At 39.5% G+C, this 23020-nt stretch overlaps 1 long non-coding RNA gene across 1 annotated transcript in view; it reads right to left on the reverse strand.

Moving 5' to 3' along the window:
- Positions 1-7833: 7833 nt before the first annotated feature.
- Positions 7834-23020, reverse strand: part of LOC115412720 (uncharacterized) — a 55777-nt gene continuing 40590 nt past the window's right edge. Inside the window, exon 3 of the long non-coding RNA XR_003934377.1 lies at positions 7834-8090. This is a non-coding gene — a long non-coding RNA (uncharacterized LOC115412720). The remainder of the gene's footprint in view (positions 8091-23020) is intronic.

Consider the following 23020-nt stretch of genomic DNA (forward strand, 5'->3'; position numbering starts at 1 on the left):
TGCATATTTCATCTCTACTTTCACATCATTTCAGGTTATTTTCACCCATCTGACACTGGTCAGTCATTTCTTCATATATTTCAGTTTCAGGCTTGTCGTCCAGGTCAAATCTACCATCAGCAGTTTGTGTTCACAAACCTAAACACACAAAGACAAACGCAGTTAGTGTTTATATTCCACCTTTCACTGTCACTGAACTGCCGTCTCCTGTTCTGGTTCCAGGTGTGAACACACTGAGGGTGGTGTCACACCTGCTTCATTTGGTCCGTTTAAAACAGACCAGCGTTAGTTTCCCTGGAAAGTCCAGACTTTTTTAAGGTGTGTGTAGCAGCTATTTGTCATCCAAATTAAATCAGCTTAAAGGTGACTGAACTAAAGACTTTAACAGAACTCAAACACCCACTAGATGCACCACGGCTCTGTGGTTTACGCAGTCAAAAACACAATGTCCAGACCATAGATGTAGTTCAAGTGGGTTATTTTCAGGATTTTGCAGACAAACAACTAAGACCTTATGTGTTACCTCTCCTGTTCATCCTGTCTGTCTGGGAATGACTGGTTATCTGGTACAAAACCATGGGCCCACCCAGGTGCATGCTGGTCTAAGTCGGTGCTCCCTGTTTATCCCCAGGTGCCCACGGTCTAAAGCAATAAGAAAACACAAGACAAAAGGTACTAAATACTACAGAATGAAAGCAATAACCATGAAAATCAAAAAAAAATATTCTAAATATTAAACAAACAAAAAACAAAAAAAATCAAAATAAACAATTAGCAAAAAATACTAAGTTAGTAAACAAAACAGGTAAATTAACTTTAAGCTAAAAACTAAACAGACAAAGAGCTCCTACAGCGGGAATTCAAACATGCAAACTCTGACTGGAACAGAACCAGTGGTCCACCTCTTCTAGGTGGACTCAGTCCCTCTCCAAACAGACTCTGGGTCAGTTCACTTGATATGAAGTGAACTGACTCATGCCTTTGTTGTGCATGCGCGATGACGTCATGTGTACGCTGCACTGTTTTGGTCAGAACATAGAAAACATGGTGTAGAGGCAGAAACGGTCCAAACAGACCACACCAGGTCCAAACAGACCACACCAGGTCTAAACAGACCACACCAGGTCTAAACAGACCACACCAGGTCCAAACAGACCACACCAGGTCCGAACAGACCACACCAGGTCCAAACAGACCACACCAGGTCCAAACAGACCACACCAGGTCTAAACAGACCACACCAGGTCTACACAGACCACACCAGGTCCAAACAGACCACACCAGGTCTAAACAGACCACACCAGGTCTAAACAGACCACACCAGGTCCACACAGACCACACCGGGTCCAAACAGACCACACCGGGTCCAAACAGACCACACCAGGTCTAAACAGACCACACCAGGTCCAAACAGACCACACCAGGTCCAAACAGACCACACCAGGTCTAAACAGACCACACCAGGTCCACACAGACCACACCAGGTCTAAACAGACCACACCAGGTCCAAACAGACCACACCAGGTCCAAACAGACCACACCAGGTCCAAACAGACCACACCAGGTCTAAGCAGACCACACCAGGTCTAAACAGACCACACCAGGTCCAGTTGAACTCTGTCAAAGCTTCCATTTCTTCTAAAGGTGGAATCCCTCCAGTCTGTTCAAACATTCGTCCACATGTGATTCATTTGATTCTCTACTCAGTGACACTTGTGAATCTAACAGCAGAGTGAACACCAGGCCGTCATCTGGGCCCAGTTCCGGTCCCGGGCAAGCGTCTTAAATTTCACTTTCACTGCCCCCCCCCTCAGAACTGGGCCCAGCATCATCTGTTATTATTATTTGTGCGTACTATATATGTTAAATTTTTTGTGCAGATGGAAATATAAAAGACAGTTAATGCAAACACACCTGTTTGCACCAAGGTTCGAATAGTTTAGGATTTTTCATTCTAGTTTAGTTTTTTTAGTTTTGACTTTTTTTTTCTCTAATTCAGTTCGTTTTAATTCATTTTTAGAGCAGGTTTACTAGTTTTTATTGGTTTTCATTTTTTTCTAAATGCTTAGTTGTAGTTTAGTTGTAGTTTAGTTTTAGTTCAGTGGTCTCTTTTCTCTTCTTCTCTGTGCTCCTATTCAAATCAATCCCAGACAGGACTCTGCTGCTTTAGTCTCCATGTTTCCAGGTAGAGTGGGGACCAGAAGATGACTGGAAACCACAAGTGAACACAAGTGACGGAGCAAAAAGTGTCGTATGGAGACAGCACAGAAAATTACTAGAGTGAAATAAATCGCTTTCATATCAATCCGACATTGACAAAAATGAAGGGAAATTTATCCATAATTTTGTTTTAGTTACCTTCGCCAAGGAGGTTCTGTTTTTGCCAGGGTTTGTCTGTTTGTTTGTCTGTCCGTTAGTGTGCAACATAACTCAAAAAGTTATGGACAGATTTTGATGAAATTTTCAGGGTTTGTTGGAAATGGGATAAGGAAGAAATGATTAAATTTTGGTGGTGATCGGGGGTGGGGGGGCCCACAGGGGGGGCGCAGACCACAAAATTTCATCAAAATCTGTCCATAACTTTTTGAGTTATGTTGCACACTAATGGACAGACAAACAGACAGACAAACAAACAAACAAACCCTGGCAAAAACAGAACCTCCTTGGTGTGGGGGGGCCCACGGGGGGGGCTACTGATCAGCCTTGGCGGAGGTCTGCGCTCTCCGAGTGCTTCTAGTTAGTTTTGAAAACACACAATACAACTGCAGTTAGTTATCGTTTTTTTCTTTTAATTAGAGTTTTTACTTATTTCAGTTAACAAAAATGTTCTTTCAATTTTCAAGCTTTCGTCATTTCGTTAGTTTTTGTTAACAATAATAACCTTGGTTTGTACTCTTTTATTCCCTCACCCAATGAGAATGGATAATGGAATTGGAATCTTTAAATTCTTATCGATTCCCGCCCCTATCCCAGACGCTCCATTACTTTCTTTCCTTATGTTCAGTGTAAACAGTGCCCAGATGTGCTGCTGCTGCTGCCCCATCTTTGGACCAATGCATTCTGGGAGTCGTTCATTCCTCTGCCACCTTTCACAGTCATTTAGAAAACAGATCACTGTGTTCCAGGATTCGTTCTGTTCATCGAAAAGTTACTTTTAAAGCTTGTGAATTTCATGAAGAAAACCTTCCATTTTCTGGAGGCCTATAAAACCTGGATCCTGCAGCGCACAGCCCTGGAGAATACCTCCATCCCTCAGATCATCTACCTTTCATGGAGTCGCTGAGCGGTGTGCTGACAAAAAGAACCACTCAAAAACACTTCACACACGCTGGTTTGGATGGAACATAAGTGAGGTGTTTTGTTCATTTGGACGTGCGCGCTGAAGAATGGAAAGGTGATGTGCTTTTCATTCCTCAATCTGACAGTCCACCATTGATCACGGATCACGCTGTGTGTTCACCATCGATCCAACAGGAGTGGAGGGGAAATAAAAGACGACTGGTGGAAGGGAAGGCCGCTGCTTTGTGAACACAAATGCATGATGAAATTTCACACCCTGTTCTACTAGTGCGTTGTAAATGTGATGTATGAAGCAGAAGGAGTGGAGGATGTGGGTGGAGCACATGGCTCCATCATGTGCTTCTATATGTGGACGTCGACTTTTGGGTTCTTTGTCCAAACTGCACCAGATCATGAGTGGTGAACAGTGACCTAATGCCGCAGTTTCCGCTTTGTGGAAGCGGCTCAACTGGACTCTGGTACCAGGTCAGTGGTGGCTGATCATCTTTCAGACAGGAGAAGCTCACTGTCAGCTTACATCCAAAAAACTGTCAAGTTATTTAAACATAAACAAAAGTATGATTGATTTAACTGTCTACAAAATGATATTACACTCAAACAAGAAATGATTACATTTTGTAACTGACACAAGAAAATGTTGAAATTATGTTAAATTGAAACAAGGAAGTCCAATGAGTGTGTTTTCTTTCAGGTCAGTAAATGAACAGTTCATTTGGTTTCTGTGATTTCACCGCAGGATGTGTGACGGTATTAACACCAACAGATTTACTGTCAACTTCTGCATCTGTTTTTTGTAAAAGGGCGGGGCACACAGACGACTCTGACCAATCAGTGGTCTGCAGTGTTTACACAGTGTCACCTTTAAGTATCTGGTCCCCAGTCCTGGAACCTCAGCAGAGGTGACACCAAAAAACTAGTGCCGGGTACCAGATTCCAGGTCCTTTTTCAGAACAGAAATGCAAAAAGGCCGAGCCGAGCCGGTACCACGTAGTGGAAACGCAGCACAACACTGGCACCGTGACCCAGGCCCTTTAGAAGAACCACTGAATGACTCCAACACAAACAAGTCCAACCTCCATATCGTTAGCCTCACAGCACAGCAAGTCATTCACAAATGGACAAAAGTATTGGGACACACTGAATTTAGGTGTTTCTTAACACAGTTAATATAATATAGTCTATATTTAGCCCAATATTGGGATAAATAACTCTGCATTTGTTAGTTTGGTTTAAACTGTTATCTTTGTTTCCAAAAAGCCTCACAGATAGTTGAGACTGAATTTACATCAGCACTGATTTAAATGTTCTACTTATAAAGCTCCTCTAAATATTTGTCTCTGACTGTAAATACTAATGTTCTTCCTCCTCTAACCATCTACTGCCATCACATCTGACTGAGGAAGAAACATCTACCGTTAAACTGAATATTGATGTTTCTCAACTCTGTGGACATAAGTCTGTGGACACATCATGTCTCCAGCTGTCAGCTGTCCTGTTCAGGAGGATCACACACACAAGCATCAATATTAGCCTGATAGAATGGCTTACAGTTTCACACACATTGCATTTATATATAATGTATATGTTCATATGACGGTGAAAAAGCCAAAAGCAATGTTAATTTTTGCTTAAAATATGGGAATAAACATTAACTTGTGAGCAAGTGAAACAGACTATTACAGTGAGTGCAGTGACTTCTCTTATTTTGAACATGGAAAAGGAAAAATTTGATATAATGCAATAATATTATTTTAAACAGAAATTGCTAGACAGTGTATATGAAAAAACTGAATCTTTTCTTTTCTTCTCTTTTCATGTGTCCCACAATTACTTTGTCACACTGGTCCATTAACTATTTCCAATGCTATTTGAAGCAAAAAACAAACAAACAAAAAAAAAAACCTAAAAGCCAAATCCATTGTAAAGATTTAGCAATGGGAATATTGAAATGATACAGAAGACATAGATGAAGCAGACTGGAACCAGGCCCGTTTGAAGGCCCAAAAACAAACTATAAATACACAACTTAAGTTACTACAATATCAAGGGTTAACAAGGGTTTCTAGAACCCCTGAAAGACTCCATCATATGTCCAGTCATATTCCTGATACGTGGACTAAATGTCCAGATAATAAAGGAACTCTGATTCACTGTGTGTGGGAATGTTCAGAGACACAGATTCTGGAAGGAGGTTATCATCTGTGTGTCTGAGGTGTTTAACATTAAGATTCCATTTGGTTCTAAAGTTTGTATACTGGGAATTTATCCTGAGGATTTCACACATACTAAGAAACAAACTAAAGTGTTGGACTGTGGACTGGTACATGTATAACAGGAGAGTTCTGGCTTTGAACTGGAAGAACATGGAAACTCCTTCTATGAAGCAACGGATAAAAGAAGGATCAGAGTGGAAAGACTGACTTCTACGACCACAGGAAAACTGGAGGAATTTGCACAATTATGGGAACCTTATATGAACATTATGGTATCTGGAAAATAGGAACATGTCATACAAATGATCACTGTTTAATTTTATTGAATTTTTTTTTTTTCTTATCATGACTGCTGTATTTTAATATTTTTAGGCCCGAGCCACGCAGGCACTAGCCGGTGAGGGCCTATTAAAATCGCATGGTTCTGTTATTATTATTCTGTCGCCACTTTGAACGCAAATTTGACCCCCTGAACGTTCACAAAAAGTCAATTTTATTTGACCAAAAATTCAAGCCTGGCGAAAAATGTATTTATTTGAAGTTGCCGAGAAAAAATATTGCAAAATGACTCGGCAGCGCCCCCTCAAAAGTCATTACGTGGATGGGAGCCCTCCCCAATTTTTTTTCCACGTACAAACATGAAAGTTGGTCCAGACATAGCCCATGGTAGGACAAGTAAAAAATTACATTATGGCCCTGCCCTAAACCCAACAGGAAGTTGGCCATATTGGGTGGAAGCATGTACCTGTAAAATCCCACCCCTCATCCTTTCATCATCTCCTCCGAGGGTTTACATCCAGTTTGGACCAAACTGGGTGAAAATCACCTCCACACATGTGTGATCAAAAGTTACCATTTACATTTTTGATCAAATGTTGGGCGTGGCTGTGATGAAGCGTTCATTTTCAGAAGTAGAAAACTGTGCGTATCTCGCAGAATGTCGGATCGAGCCCACGATAGTGTCCTCTGACTGTCGGTGGTCGCAGCAGGAGGGCAAGGGCCTTAACACCGCTAACAGTTTTAATTATTATTATTATTTGTATTTTTTTTTACATATATGTGCACATGTTCATAAGAATATCTGTATGTTATTTATATCTATTTAGATATCATTTGGTGCAAGTCTGCGTGGTGTGAATGGGTGTGTATGAGTGTTTATATAGTTTTGATTCATGTTCGTTTTAATCTAAAACTTAAATGCCAATAAAAATATTGTGGGGAAAAAAAAGAAGAAGAAAAAAAAAGGCAAATCCAAGTGTGATGCGGCCCTGGTCTGTTCTGTTCTGTTCTGGTGTGTTCTGTTCTGGTGTGGGTGCAGGTCTGGTCTGGTGTCTGGTCTGGGTGCAGGTCTTGTGTGGTCAGGTCTGGTCTGGTCTGGGTGCAGGTCTGGTCTGGTCTCTGGTCTGGGTGCAGGTCTTGTGTGTGCAGGTCTGGTCTGGTCTGGTCTGGGTGCAGGTCTTGTGTGTGCAGGTCTGGTCTGGTCTGGTCTGGGTGCAGGTCTTGTGTGTGCAGGTCTGGTCTGGTCTGGTCTGGGTGCAGGTCTTGTGTGTGCAGGTCTGGTGTGGGCGCAGGTCTTGTGTGTGCAGGTCTGGTGTGGGTGCAGGTCTTGTGTGTGCAGGTCTGGTCTGGTCTGGGTGCAGGTCTTGTGTGTGCAGGTCTGGTGTGGGTGCAGGTCTTGTGTGTGCAGGTCTGGTCTGGTCTGGGTGCAGGTCTTGTGTGTGCAGGTCTGGTCTGGGTGCAGGTCTTGTGTGTGCAGGTCTGGTGTGGGTGCAGGTCTTGTGTGTGCAGGTCTGGTGTGGGTGCAGGTCTTGTGTGTGCAGGTCTGGTCTGGTCTGGGTGCAGGTCTGGTGTGGGCGCAGGTCTTGTGTGTGCAGGTCTTGTGTGTGCAGGTCTGGTCTGGTGTGGGTGCAGGTCTGGTCTGGGTGCAGGTCTTGTGTGGTGGTCTACTGCCTGTGCTGCAGATCAGCGGCTGCTGCTCCGTCCTTCAGAAACGGAAGCTTTTTCACGTCTCCTTCCATACTGTCATTATTCCAACTGGATATGAGCTATTGCACTTATTGGCTGGGGTGAAGCGCCGGCTTCCTCCGCTCTCATTGGCCGCCTGGACATGTGTGAGCCGCTCTCATTGGCTGCCTACAGAAGGAGTGGGAGGAGCCAGTGTGGCTTCACCCTCCCCCTGTGGCGGAGCGTGTAAATCTGAAGAGTCTTTCTGCCGATTATCTGAGTGACTCTGGGGTTTGTGTGTGTGTGTGTGTGTGTGTGTGTGTTAGCGGAAGAGAGAGAGAGAGAGGGAGAGGGAGAGCGAAGGGAGGGCGAGCAGCAGCGTTTGTTCTTCTTCTTCTTCCCTTCAGCGTCCCCGTCTCCCTGCTCCTTGTCACTCCATCCTTCCTCCTTTCCTCCTGGACCACCCTCTAGCCCGGACTCGGACCCCCACCCTGCCCGGACTCGGACCCCCACCCCCCTGGACCACCCCAGGACCCCTTTGACTCTCCTCACTTCTCCATCCCACCACACCACCTCTGAGCAGGTAGGATGATTCCACTGTTCACATCTACTTCCTGCTCTCTTTGAATCGTACTTTGAACCCCCCCCCCCCCCTCCTGTTTTTGTTTGTTTTTGTTTTTTTTTCAGCTTGTTGTCTTCATACTGCGCTGTGTCTCTGCTCCTTTCGTCTCTCCTTTATGCATATTTAAAGTTTTTCCCCTGCAGCTCTTCAGTCCCTCTTAGAAAATTGACACAGTTGTAGATGATATCACTGAGGTCACTGGATTTGTTTCTTCTTCCCCCTCCCTCTCCACCCCCCCCCACCCCCACCCCCCCACTATCTCTTCATCTGCTCCTGCTGTCTTTTGCATCCTCATACCCTCAGGCTGTAGAAGTTAATGCTACCAGGAGCACATGTTGACAAGGACAACATGCTGTATTTCATCTGTGATAAAAAAAAAAAAAAGCAGCTCTAATTGATTAGTCAAAGTGTTTATCTGAGTTCATTAGGTCTATTTATAGACGCTGACGTGCCGCGGCACACGTGCTCCGCCGTCGGCCACTTTGACAGGAAGCGTCCACTGGCTCCAGAACACATGACATTGCACAAAGTGTAATAACTTTACAAGGCACTGACTCGCTTGATTGAATCAAGCAATCTGTGCAGCAGGAGAAGTCCAATATTACCACGGCCCATAAAGCATTCCTGGCAACGGAGGAGAGGGGAAAAAATAAAAAAATAAATAAAAAGCCTCCCTCTCCGTCCGCACATCCTGTACTTACCCAGGAAGGGCAGAGTGGAGTGGATGTGTTTATGCATGTGTTTGAGACCAACTGCTAAAGTGCTTTACACATCAATACTGCCAGAGTTTTTAAAAGCAGTCGATAACGTCTGAAAAATGGACCTGACGACAGCGTCAACATCTGCTCAGATATTCCTCCTGATGTGCTTTTGTGTTTAGTTGAAGTCAGCTGATTTTATTTAGTTTTTAAGGGTGACGTGAACAGTAGTTTGCAGGAGGAAAAGGCCAACAGTTGAACGGTCAGCTGATTATGGAGCTGATTTAGGGCCATAAGTTTTGTATATGGAAATATAAAATTTGAAACTGAAAATTTAAGTTTTGATCTTGAATTTTGAAAAAATACAACAATGTATTCCAATTGAAAAATTAGTGTATGTAAAGTTTTTTTCAGGTTAAATATAATTTTGATTCACTTTGGTAATTCTTTTGAATAAATTATTTATTTTAATTTTTCACTTTGATATATATTTTAATATTTGAGGTTTTATTTTTTTTTAGTTGCATGTTTTATCTTTTCAGATTCATATCTTATTTTTTACGGTTTCAAATCTTATTTTTTCACTTTTAGAACTTTTTTTTGCTCGTTCGACTTGTGGCCCTGATGTGGCGTGGAGGGCGTGGCCTGAACTGAGAGGGGCGTGGAATCATGAGTGACAGCATGACAAAAATCTTAGGGACCTTCCCCGCTCATGTTGCCTTCAGGGAACGTAGGAACTAAAACCTCAGATCTAGTTCTGAATAATACTCTCCATCAGGTCTGAGCCATAAACTCAAACACATACTGATCTCATACCCACCCCTCCGACCCCAGGTTCAGACCTGTCACCTTTTCTCTAATTCTGCAAAGTATTTGAAGCAGGTTTATATGACAGATGGTTTGTTTACCTCCGCCAGGAGGTACTGGGATCGCTTTGCTTTGTGTGTGTGTTTGTTTGTTTGTTTGTTCATCTTCAGTGTAAAACTCTTCCACCCATCTTTCCCAGATCTTCCCCACAGATAGGCCTAGGCCCTGGGACCAACCCAGTCCATTTTGGTCCCAGTAGGACAAAGTTCAAGGTCACAGCAAGGTCACAACATCTACAGTTTTCCATCTGTCATCATTGAGACATTTTGCAAAATTCATCCAAAATTCCAAACGACTCTGATTCTCCTCCAGTTGGATCCACCTGTAGCTTAGAACAATCTGTTGTATGTGGAACTAAATTGTCCACATCCACTGTGGAATGTGGACTCTGTGGACATTTACACTGAACATTGAAAATCCCATTTCCCACACATTTAAAACTAGAACTCAACTAATATTGATGTGAATTGAATCTAATTGGACAGACACATGACTGGGACCAGATTCAACTGTTTCTGTGTATGGAACAACCTGGAAACTGTTGGATTTAAACAGACAGAGTGGATCCACACATGCACAGAGTTCAGGTGAAGGAGGAGGTTTGAGTTCTGAACACTGGTTTTCTACTGTACACCAGGTCATCGTCAGTATTTGTCCTGTATTTGGGGAACCGAGGTTATTACCGTTAACGAAAAATAATGAAATGACGAAAACTAGAATTGTAAAAACATTTTCGTTAACTGAAATAAATAAAACTATAATTAAAAGAAAAAAACGATAACTAACTGAAGCTGTATTGTGTGTTTACAAAACTAACTAAAACGGATACAAATTCTGGATAAAATTCCCTTCGTTTTCATTAACGTCGGACTAATACGAAATCGATTTATTTCCCTTAAGCAATTTTCTGTGCTGGCACCATATGATATTTAAGGGTCCGTCACTTGTGTTCACTGTGGTTTCCAGTCGTCTTCTGGTCCCCACTCTACCTGGAAACATGGAGACTAAAGCAGCAGAGTCCTGTCTGGGATGGATTTGAATACGACCACAGAGAAGAAGAGAAAAGAGACCACTGAACTACAACTGAACTACAACTGAACTACAACTGAACTACAACTGAACTACAACTGAACTACAACTAAACTACAACTAAGCAATTAGAAAGCAATGAAAACTAATAAAAACTATCAAACCTGCTCTAAAAACGAATTAAAATGAACTGAATTAGAGAAAAAAACATCAGAACTAAATAAAACTAAACCAGAATGAACAATCCTAAACTATTTGAACCTTGTGGGGACCTGCCTTCACCTCTGCCTGTTATCAGAGATCCAACTTGGAACTGACTGTTTTTTATTTGAGGGAACTCCGTTTGTATGTATTTGTACTCAGGCCTGTGGAACAGTACAGAGCTGTACTAATGAAAAAGGAGAGTTTGATGGAGTTGTGAGTGTTCTGTTTCTGTCACATATTTTCATCCCTTCTGTCAGACACTCTCCAACACGTCTGACTTTGTCAAAGGGTCATTTTATCCAAAGTAGGATCTTCTGTTAAATCTAATCCATTTGAACAGATATTTTAGTTCTGCTCAGTTTTTGTCATGGGAGGCAGCAGAGTGCTTCTGTGTGCTACTGTTAATAACAAAAATGTGTGTGTTTGTTTTTGGTTTTGTTGTGGACTAAGTTGATTTCATTGCATCTGGATATCTTTGTGTTTATGGTGTGAAGGACGGTGTACAGAACCTTAAAGGACGAAAAAAAACATAATGGAATGGCTTTAACCCTCTGGTATCCCGTCCTCCAAGGCCCTTACTGAACACCAAGTGTGTGTTTTTCACACACTTGGGGAATAATGTCAAAAAAAATTTTCATACAGTTTTTTTTTTTTTTTTTTTTTTTACACTTTTTTCTATTTCATCAACTTGAGCCGTAAATAAAAATACCAAATACTCAACAATTGTCCCATTTTTTAACCCTTTAAATGCTGTGTTTGTAATGTAAACAAACCATTTTTTTGGATGCAAAAAACACACAAAAAATTAATTTTTTTCAGTATACTCCATAAAAAGTGGATCACATATTATTTGATTTTTTCCTCCTGGCATATGTCAGTGATTAACTCCAACATCAGTTCATTTACATTATTATTTTTGGTGCTAGGTCAAATGTTCTAAAATACTAGCATCTGTCACCAAGTGTGCGTAAAATGCACACCTATAAGTCAAACTATTAAATATTATATATTGATTTATTTTTCTGCTCTAATTTGATTTTATTTTTGTAAATCCAGGTCAGTCCTAATCACACAGATCAAATGTTTGAAACAGTGCGTTTTCTGCACACTTGGCAGACAGATGCTAGTCTGGTCATTTTCTTTTGTTTACAGTGTGCACATTTGAGTTGGTGGACAGAATTTTAAAGATCATGCAAAAATGAACAACTTTTGAATTCTAACCTTATTTAAATTGTGAAAAATAATATGAAGTTTTTTAACACAAAGTGCAAAGTGTGCCTAAAAGGCGCATCCGGATACTGGAGGGTTAACTGCATATGGATATCTTTGTGTTTATGGTGTGAAGGACGGAGTACATAACCTTAAAGGAAGAAAAAAAAGTATAATGGAATGGCTTTAACCCTCTGATATCCCGTCCACCAAGGCCCTTACTGAACACCAAGTGTGCGTTTTTCGCACACTTGGGGAATAGTGTCAAAAAAAATTTTCATACACTTTGTTTTTAATTCTTTTACACTTTTTTCTTTTTCATCAACTTGAGCCGTAAATAAAAATACCAAATACTCAATAATTGTCACATTTTTAACCCTTTAAATGTCGTGTTTGTAATGGAAACAAATCATTTTTTTGATGCAAAAAACACACAAAAATATTTTTTTTCAAAATACTACATAAAAGGTAGATCACATATTATTTGATTTTTTCATCCTGGCATATGTCAGTGATTAACTCCAACATTGATTCATTTGCATTTTTATTTTTGGTGCTAGGTCAAATGTTCTAAAATACTAGCATCTGTCACCAACTGTGCGTAAAATGCACACCTATAAATCAAAGAGGATCACCTACAGCTTGTACAAAATATTAATTTCTGAATTACAAGAATAAAATGATGATCAATTATTTCACATTAATAGAAACAAACAAACAAACAAACAAACAAACAAATAAGCCAGTGTCTACGTCCACAGTACTGAGACACCAAATATGGGCGTGTCTGTTTCCTCAGAGCCAATCAGATGTCCTCATTTGTCCTGTTCCAATCAGCAGTAAGGACATTAGGCTTTATACATAAAGTGTCATGAGATATTGTTTTGTTATGATTTGGTGTTATATAAATAGAATTTGATTGACTGATTGATTGATTGAGATAAGAACTAGTGCTGTGTATCGGCAAGAATCTGGTGATACGATACAACTCACAATACTAGGATCACGATACGATATCACAATATATCATGATACTGTTAAAAAGGCAATTTTTTACTTGTTTCTTTTTTTTTTTAATGATTATTTCCTGGAAGAATTGAATTACAGCCGAAATCTGCACAAATCCTAAACACATTTGTATTTGATCCAACAGGATCTAATGTTCTATCACCTAATGTTCAAACTGTGTTCAAACTGAAATTCTGTTTTACAGACATTCCAGTTTCAGATCCTGTTCAAATGTTCAGATTCTATTAGTTCACAACTAACATCAGAACAGGATTTGAGTTCAATCCAAACAAAAGGAACCAACATCTGCCTCAGACAGAAAAAAGTGCTTTTAGGAGGATTCAAATAAACATTATTTAATAAAACACTGTTAAAGAATAAATAAAATATAAACAATAAAGAAAAACAAAAAAACCCAAAAATGAACCTCCATAATATCTGCATTTGAATAAACACCTAAAAATATTGATACAGTACTTTTTAATATCGATACAGTATTGTGAAATGAAATATCGTGATATACTGTATTGCAGAACTGATATTTTCTACCAGCCCTAATAAGAACAGGACCTAACTGCACTAGAACTGCTTCCCCTCTGTTGGAGTTAATCTGGTGAGTAATGAAATAAAATATTAACAATTCACTGAAAAGTAGCTGAGGTAACTGTCATTTAAAAAACAGTTAAAAATGTGAATAAACCAGTGTTCAGAACTCACAGCTCCTCCTTCACCCTGAACTCTGTGCATGTGTGGATCCACTCTGTCTGTTTAAATCCAACAGTTTCCAGGTTGTTCCATACACAGAAACAGTTGAATCTGGTCCCAGTCATGTGTCTGTCCAATTAGATTCAATTCACATCAATATTAGTTGAGTTCTAATTTTAAATGTGTGGGAAATGGGATTTTCAATGTTCAGTGTAAATGTCCACAGAGTCCACATTCCACAGTGGATGTGGACAATTTAGTTCCACATACAACAGATTGTTCTAAGCTACAGGTGGATCCAACTGGAGGAGAATCGGAGTCGTTTGGAATTTTGGATGAATTTTGGAAAATGTCTCAATGATGACAGATGGAAAACTGTAGATGTTGTGACCTTGAACTTTGTCCTACTGGGACCAAAATGGACTGGGTTGGTCCCAGGGCCTAGGCCTATCTGTGGGGAAGATCTGGGAAAGATGGGTGGAAGAGTTTTACACTAAAGATGAAAACAAACAAACAAAGAAACACACAAACAAACAAACACACAAACACACAAAGCAAAGTGATCCCAGAACCTCCTGGTGGAGGTAAAAGGATGTCAACAGTCCAGAATGTTTTGGTGAGGCTGCAGAAATCCTTCTTCATCCCAGTTTCATGGTTCTGTCGGTGGTTTCCTTCATATTCATCTGCATCCATTACTGACCCAGAATCCTTTGGGCCTCCGTCACTCTGCATCAGCTGTGGGGGGGCGGAGTCAGCGGCCTTTATGCACACTGCACCATTCCCGCCCGGCCTACCCCTGGCCCACTCTGGCCCACTCTCTTCCCTCGAGCCGAGCCAGCATGAGATCCGGAATGAGTCGAATGGGCCAAGTCACAAAGCAGCAGCTGCTCACTGTGCATTGGCTTACAGTGGGGGGGGGGGGGGGCTCTGAATGTGCTCCATGCATGTGGTCATCCTGTCAGACTGTCAGCATTCCACATGGTGCAAAATATGTGGATTTACATGAAGCTACCACCACTGACTGCAGGAACTGGAGGCAGCTCAGGAGTTACTCACAGGACATTTACCATTCCATTGTCTTTAACCCTTTAAAACCCTTTGTATCATAATTGCTACACTAGGTTCTGAGACCTCTATCTTATCAACTAGATCAAAACTTTCCTCATAAACCTGCTGTCTGTGACCCATTATGTGTTTTCTGCCCCCTGGTGGATTATCATCCCACTGCAGCCAACGGCTTTATTTTCCTTTTTCAATATGGCTGCTATCGCTAAACCATCCACACACTTTTTGCAGGAAGGTCTTTGGTAATTTTTTAAAACGTCACGTTAAGAAGAAGATTTGTATTGTTATTCTTTTTTTTTAAAAAGTAATTTGTGAACTGTAAAAATGTAGTTACTTGATAATTGATTCTTTATAATTCAGTTAAATTGAGTTAAATACATGTGTATCAAATTTGATACTAGAAGTATATAAAATACTTTATAAAAATGCCCAATGTATCAAATGTGGCACAAAAACATATTGTAAACAAAATGATATGGAAAAATGTTTTGGTTGGATATTGTTAAAAAGTCTAATAAACATTTTGATTTCCAAAAAATTATAATTTTGTAGCTAATTTTTTGATGGATCAGGTTTTACAGGGTTAATAATAATAATAATAATAATAATAATAATAATAATAATAATGGATTTGATTTATATAGCGCTTTTCTATGAACACATACTCAAAGCGTATCCATTAAGATGTAAAACCCTGTCTAGGTCTGTGTATAGACTGAGCAAATAACGGTGTTCACGTAAAGATTGGTGAGGAAACACAGAGGAACGCCTTATTCCAGGGGGGTCAGACTCATGTTAGTTCAGTTCCACATTCAGCCCAGTTGGATCTGCAGTGGGCCGAACCAGTAAAACAATAACAGTGAAAAAAGTAAAATTCTATTCTGATCAGGTTTACATTGACAAAGTTTCCTTAAAAATCTGAATAACATGAACAACTTGAATTGTCTGAAGAAAAATAAATGCAGTTTTACCAATATTCTGCCTCAGTTTATCCTTTACACATGTGCGTTACAATCACACAAAACATTTATAACAGACAGAATTGGTAGAATTGCATTTACTTTTCTTAAGACATTTCTGTTTGTTCATATTTGTTCAGGTTATTCACATTTTTTTTTATAAAAGTATAGTTTGGTAATGTAAACATTTTCATGTTATTTCCTTTTTTTAGACCAAAAAAACAAAGAACATCTGTTGTCATTATTTACAGGTTATTCTGATCATATTTGACTGGTTCTGACCCACTGGAAATCTGATTGGACTGTATGTGTCTGTGTGTGGAACCTGAATTAAAAGGATTTGGAAACCACTGACTGTTAATAACTTCAGTGTAATTTTTGCATTTCACACATTCATCCCAGGGGCCAGACTGGAGCCTTTGGTGGGCCGGATTTGGCCCCTGGGCCGCATGTTTGACACCTGTGCTTTATTAGATGGAAAACTGCAACAAAACACCAATATATATGTGAAGAGCTGCAGAGACAAATGTTAGACCAAGGCTTTAAAAATCTGTGAAAGAGTCTGAAATTAGCCGACCCAGACCAGAGGTGCCGTTAAAAAGCTTTACCTTGGCGGCTCCTCAGGTCAGATGTTACCAGGTCAACATTAAACTGAACAACATTTGAATCAGTGAGTCTGATGATACTGATGAACCAGCTCATGTTATTCCCATAACAGTCACAGCAGTGGATGGAAACGGGCATAAATTAGGGTTTTCTTTTTTAGATACACTGTAAAAAAAAAAAAAAAAAAAAAAAAAAAAAAAACAACGTACAAAAACAGTATTTACGCTGGGGTGCCGAAAAATACTGTGAAATAACGGAAAATAACCATCTCATAAAAATACGGTAATTTTCCATAATTCAAATACATTTTTTTTGCCCTAACTTTACATGAGATTTTGCATATTTTTGGCCTTTTTAATGTTTAATAAAGAATATTTACATGTATTAAAACAATCCTATTCCCTGTAAATATATATGTAAATAATTTTCAATGAGACTCAGTTGTCCAATCCACTGATAAAAACTGTATTTGGACAGTTTATCAGTGCTTATACATGTTATACATTCACAAAATACATTTATTCAACATTTTTGTTGTGAAACCTCCTGTAATTACACAAGATATTTGTCAATGAACAAACAAGTCTGGTTCAACTGACAGAATTAATACTTCTGTTACCGTTCAGTGTCAGTAATTTTATCTTGTTTTATTTATTTATTTATTTTTTTACAGTATTAAACTTTAAATTAACAGTTTAATCTCATAAATAGAAAATAAATATTTGTTAAATTATGATACATTTGCAAATTTATTTTAACTGTATTTTTCTGTGGAAAAAAAAAATTCTTTTAAAAAATGGAAATTTTATGGATATTAACAGTTACAGTATTTTTTTTTATGTTATTTTACATTTGACATGTAAAATCACAGTCTAGTCATTGTCATCTAATCACAGTCATTTCATTGATATTTTCCTATATCTTAAAAATACAGGAAAAATCTGTAAAATAAACAGTGAAAAATCTGTAAAATTACAGATTTTTTTACAGTGTAATTTTTGGACATTCGTAGATGTTTTGCAGAAAATTCAGTTAATACAATATTTTTCCATCCTGCCTTTTACAGTCCTTCCTAAATGTGTTCCCTCCACAACACCTATCATGTCTGAGTGAACCGCACAGAATTATGGGACATAAAAGTGTCCTGACAGGCTGTACAAATCCACATTGTCTACATTAGTGGCTGAACTCGGAGCAGCGTCTCATGAATGCGAATGCACGAGCTGGAGCCAGAACATCAGCAGGTTCATAAATATCTTATTCTTACATAGGCATTCTTATAAGAGCCTACAGTGACGGCGCCCATGTGCAGGAAGTGCTTTAAAAATAGCTGCATAAGAGCAGCTGGGTGGAGATGTGCATGCACAGCAAATAATGACGATAATAACAACAACAGGAGACGCTTTTCCGTTGGACATCTGTGTAAAACTCTACCGATATTTACTAAATGTCGAAAAAAACAGAAGAGCAGAATGTCATGAAACTGTCGTGTAAAACTTCCTGCTGCCGGTGGGACACCTCTTTGGTCCCTTTGACGCTCTTCCACACTGTCCTCTGTAGTGTTGGATTTATGTCTCTGTCCTCCCTAATCTATGTAGCGGAGCTTCGTCCAGTAAATGCACACAGAGTCCAGTCCAAATCAGAGACCGAGCAGAATTCAAACCACGTAAAGTGTTAATTCATGCATTAAATAAAGACTGAGTTGAAATCTGCAGAAACAACAGACTTTTGGCTCTGGGAGTCCACTTTTACTTTGTCTAAAGTAGGTTGGGTTTAGCTACAAGCCACACCCATTTTTATCTTATTTTGAACATTAATCTAGTCACGTTGGAAACCCCCCTTTTCAGTGTGTCTCTGATAGGATAAGGTGTTTTTGGTGTCTGTCAGCATTGGTCCAAACATACACATATGCAACTAATTCCCAGTATTAGTTTATCATATATTAATATGTAACTTTTTCCTAGAATATGTAAATTATTTCTGAGAATGTCCAAAATTTCCGCTCAGGTGTACTTCTTTCATACACCACATTTTCTGAAACTTTCCATGAGCTCCCATGTTCTTTGTGCCCGCCTCATTTTGTAACTTTCCATAAATTCACATGTTCGTTCTTTGTGGGTCTCCCAGAAAAAAAGTCAACTACTCTGTTACAACCTCCACATTACACCAAGAATAACTTCTGGCATTCAAATGAATACAGGTGACATACTTTTGAATACAAATTGAATCTTTTTGATTAAAACAGATTTTTTGACACCACAAAATCACAAATGCAATGATTTGTTTATTTATTATGTCACGAGAAGTCATTCCACAAACATGACGACCAACACAAATATCATGTTGATTTACAGATATTTTCATATTTGTCTCACAGCGCCCTCTAGGTTCTGGAAACACTTACATTTCTCTGTTGTTTTGAGTCTAGAATGCTGGTTCCTCATCTATCTCTGACTAAATTCTAAACTGATGTGGTTTCCTGCTGTGTCCACACACACACACACACACACACACACACACACACTCACTCACACACACACACACACACACACACTCACACACACACACCACACACACACACACACACTCACACACACACACTCACACACACACACTCACACACACACACTCACACACACACACACACACACTCACACACACACACACACACTCACACACACACACACACACACACACACACACACGTTTGGGAAAAACTCTTCTTCTTCTCTTGTTCTAACGTCCATCAACATCTGTTTTTTTTTGTTTACATCACTATAGTTGTGCAAAAAGGTCATTCCATTGCAGTTTTTTGCGATACACCAACTCTTGCAAGAACAAAAAGTTTTCATTGAAAAACAAAAGTTTTGGTGAAATTGTCATTTTCCCATTAGATACATTTTTATGCGTAAGTTACGGTCACGCAATTTGAGGGTCAATGGAAAAGCGACTAGAGATAATTAGTGTTAGTGGGAAAGTGTGAGAAAGATATCAGACAACTTTAAAGGTGCAGGAGACTTTCGTGACGAAGTTTTCATCTAATCTGTCCATCCTCAGTCCGATCCTCAGCATCATGGATGTGTTCGTCTGTCTGTCATTCCTCAGCTGAATCTCTTGCATTACGGTGAACAGTTTCTTAGTTCCATCCACCACAAACAAACCTGTGTGTTTACATTCAGAGCTGGGAGGGAACTCGGGCATCTGAGGAATTTTTTTGTCGCGCGGTGCATTGTGGGAAACGGAGGTTTGCGCTGCCGCCTATGTCAGTTCCCAAATGAAATATTCTCTCTATCTAAACTTTCTTAAGTGATTTATGACCATTTATTATAATAATACCCTCTATACTTTGCATTTTTTCAGTGTAAATCATGTACTTTCCTATATTTAATTTATTGATCATGCAGATGTTCATTACAGCTCAGAGTAAATTCAAAGGGAAACAGAGAAAACGAAGCCAAAGTGTCTTTTTCAGTCCGATCTGAACGTAAACCCAGTGTGTCCATCCACTGGCACTGATCCAACTGCATGGGTTTATTATTATTTTTTCTTCAATTTTGTTCAGTTTGTGGCTTATTTTGTAAATGTTACTGATTATTGTGTTGATTTGCGGTTAATTTCCTTTTATTTGTTACTTTGGCTGTTTGTTCATTTTGTTTCTTGTTTTATTCTTCTTGACTTTATTTTCGTCAGTTTTGTGCTTACTTTTTCCACATTATTTATTATTGTGTAGGTTTTTTCTCTTCATGTTTTTCTTCATTTCCATCCACTGTCATTGATCCAACTCCATGGGTTTTACTGGTGAACCAATGTTGTAGAAGATAATGGTGTTTCCACGGTAACTACAGAGCCTCTGAACATCCAAATACGGTCATATTTGATGACCATGAAAAGATGAAGAACTGTATTTGACACCAGTTACTGGCATGTATTAATAGAATTAGTGGATCAACAGGGATTAAAGAGTTTAGATCAGCAGATGGATGTTTGGGTCTTTATGGGTTAATGATCATTTTTTCATTTAGATTCTTGGTTTGAACATGTTCAGATGTAGATTCCTGCTGTTCCTGTGTTCTAGGTTGATAATGTGTGCACGGTCTTATTAATATTACAGAGTGGTTGTGACATTGCTTTGTTTTTGGCCCACAGCCAAACACTACCTGCACGTCTTCATGTCTTCAGACCTCCAGCTGAGTTTGTCCTGTGTCATCATAAACAGTCACACATGCGTCCGTCTGTCCGTCTCTGCTCAGATCTCATAAACACAGGCCACTATAAACATGTGCACTGAACAACAACACGCCCATAGTTCATCTTTTATTTTATTATTTTTTTCCATGCACTTGTTCTTGACAGACGCTCACATTAAACATGGCCGTCCCCTGAGTCGTCCCTGTTGGGTTCATCCTCTTTCCCTAAAGGTTTGTTCTGTCACAGATGCTCTTTGGGTGCAAATGAGGAAACGATTATAAAGGAAGTAAAGGTCAGGCTGTCTGCAGCACACACGCTGTTGAGCTGTTGTTCAGCGTCAAACACAAACGAAATGGGATTGGACAAGATGCAACTTCATTTATTTATTACCTCCGCCAAGTGAAACGGCAGAGGTTATGTTTTCATCAGGGTCTGTCTGTCTGTCTGTCTGTCTGTTAGCAAGATAAGTCAAAAAGTTAGACGGATTTTCTTTTTACTATTATTATTGTTATTTTAAATTAAATATTTACATAAAAATGTACTTATACATAAGGAACCACACAGACACAATATATACCAAAAAATAACAAAAAATATACAACAAACCTACAACCCTATTAAACCCCAAAAGAAGAGAAAAAAAAACTGAAGAAAACAACAACAACAACAACAACAACAACAACAACAAGATAAACCAGTGTTCAGAACTCAAACCTCCTCCTTCACCCTGAACTCTGTGCATGTGTGGATCCACTCTGTCTGTTTAAATTCCACAGTTTCCAGGTTGTTCCATACACAGAAACAGTTGAATCTGGTCCCAGTCATGTGTCTGTCCAATTAGATTCAATTCACATCAATATTAGTTGAGTTCTAATTTTAAATGTGTGGGAAATGGGATTTTCAGTGTTCAGTGTAAATGTCCACAGAGTCCACATTCCACTGTGGATGTGGACAATTTAGTTCCACATACAAGAGATTGTTCTAAGCTACAGGTGGATCCAACTGGAGGAGAATCGGAGTCGTTTGGAATTTTGGATGAATTTTGTAAAATGTCTCAATGATGACAGATGGAAAACTGTAGATGTTGTGACCTTGCTGTGACCTTGAACTTTGTCCTACTGGGACCAAAATGGACTGGGTTGGTCCCAGGGCCTAGGCCTATCTGTGGGGAAGATCTGGGAAAGATGGGTGGAAGAGTTTTACACTGAAGATGAGAACAAACAAACAAACAAACAAACAAACACACACAAAGTGATCCCAGTACCTCCTGGAGGAGGTAAACATATAATCCACTCCTCTTTCCACTGCTCAGGGCTGATTCAGAGTTCATATAATGTAAACTAACAACACATGTCTGCGTCAAAAGGACACAGGAGACAGCAGGACTGTTGACAGTAGAGAAAAAAGGATTCCATTGTTGATAAAAACAAATTAATTTGTCCACAGACAGAAAACTGAATCTTTTCCAACTTTCAAAAGAAAAGTAAATCATGCACCCGTTGCACAAAAGCAGGTGGCAGAGGTTCCTTCCACTTAAAGACAGTTATACGACGGGACAATAGTGAACAAAAAGCTATGGAGTCACTGTGGGCTTTGGACGATCCCAGCGCAGGAGAGGAGACTCCAAAAATGACCAGTAGGGGGCGTGGTTTCACTGATTTACCCAAAGCAGTGCTAATCAAAGCAAACTGTTATTCCAAAGAGTATTAAGTTTTGAGCAAAACCAAAATGGACAGATTTTCAGGAAATGTTGATACTGGCACAAGGAAGAAATGATTACATTTTGGTGGTGATCAGGGTGGGGGTGGGTGGGGCTGATCTGCCTTAGTGGAGCTCTGTGCTCTCCGAGTGTTTTTCTAGTTTAGTTATGTATTTATTTATTTGGTAAAAACCAGAGTCTTCAATATAAACAGAGTCGCAACACTTCCATAGACTCCTGTTGTAAAAAAAATGGCGGACAACATATGGACCTAGCTCCAGGTTCTGGACGGGCCGATAGTTCCAAACACTGAGTGTAACACCATCAGAACACGTTCGTTTCTATTCCAGCTGATCTAGCAATTCCAGCACAAGTTAATAAGATATGGTCATCTTTGAAATGGTCCCGTGTACAGGGTGGGGAAGCAAAATGTACAATATTTTGAGGCAGGGATGGAAAGACAGTGTATGACCAATTAGTTTATTGAAAGTCATGAGAATTTATTTGCCACAAGAAAATGTCCATAATAGAAAATGTTTTTATTCTATGTGTCCTCCTTCTTTCTCAATAACTGCCTTCACACGCTTCCTGAAACTTGTGCAAGTGTTCCTCAAATATTGGGGTGACAACTTCTCCCATTCTTCTTTAATAGTATCTTCCAGACTTTCTGGTAATAGTTTTGCTCATAGTCATTCTCTTCTTTC

Source organism: Sphaeramia orbicularis, chromosome 21 (genome assembly GCF_902148855.1).
Source record: "Sphaeramia orbicularis chromosome 21, fSphaOr1.1, whole genome shotgun sequence".
Taxonomy (NCBI): domain Eukaryota; kingdom Metazoa; phylum Chordata; class Actinopteri; order Kurtiformes; family Apogonidae; genus Sphaeramia; species Sphaeramia orbicularis.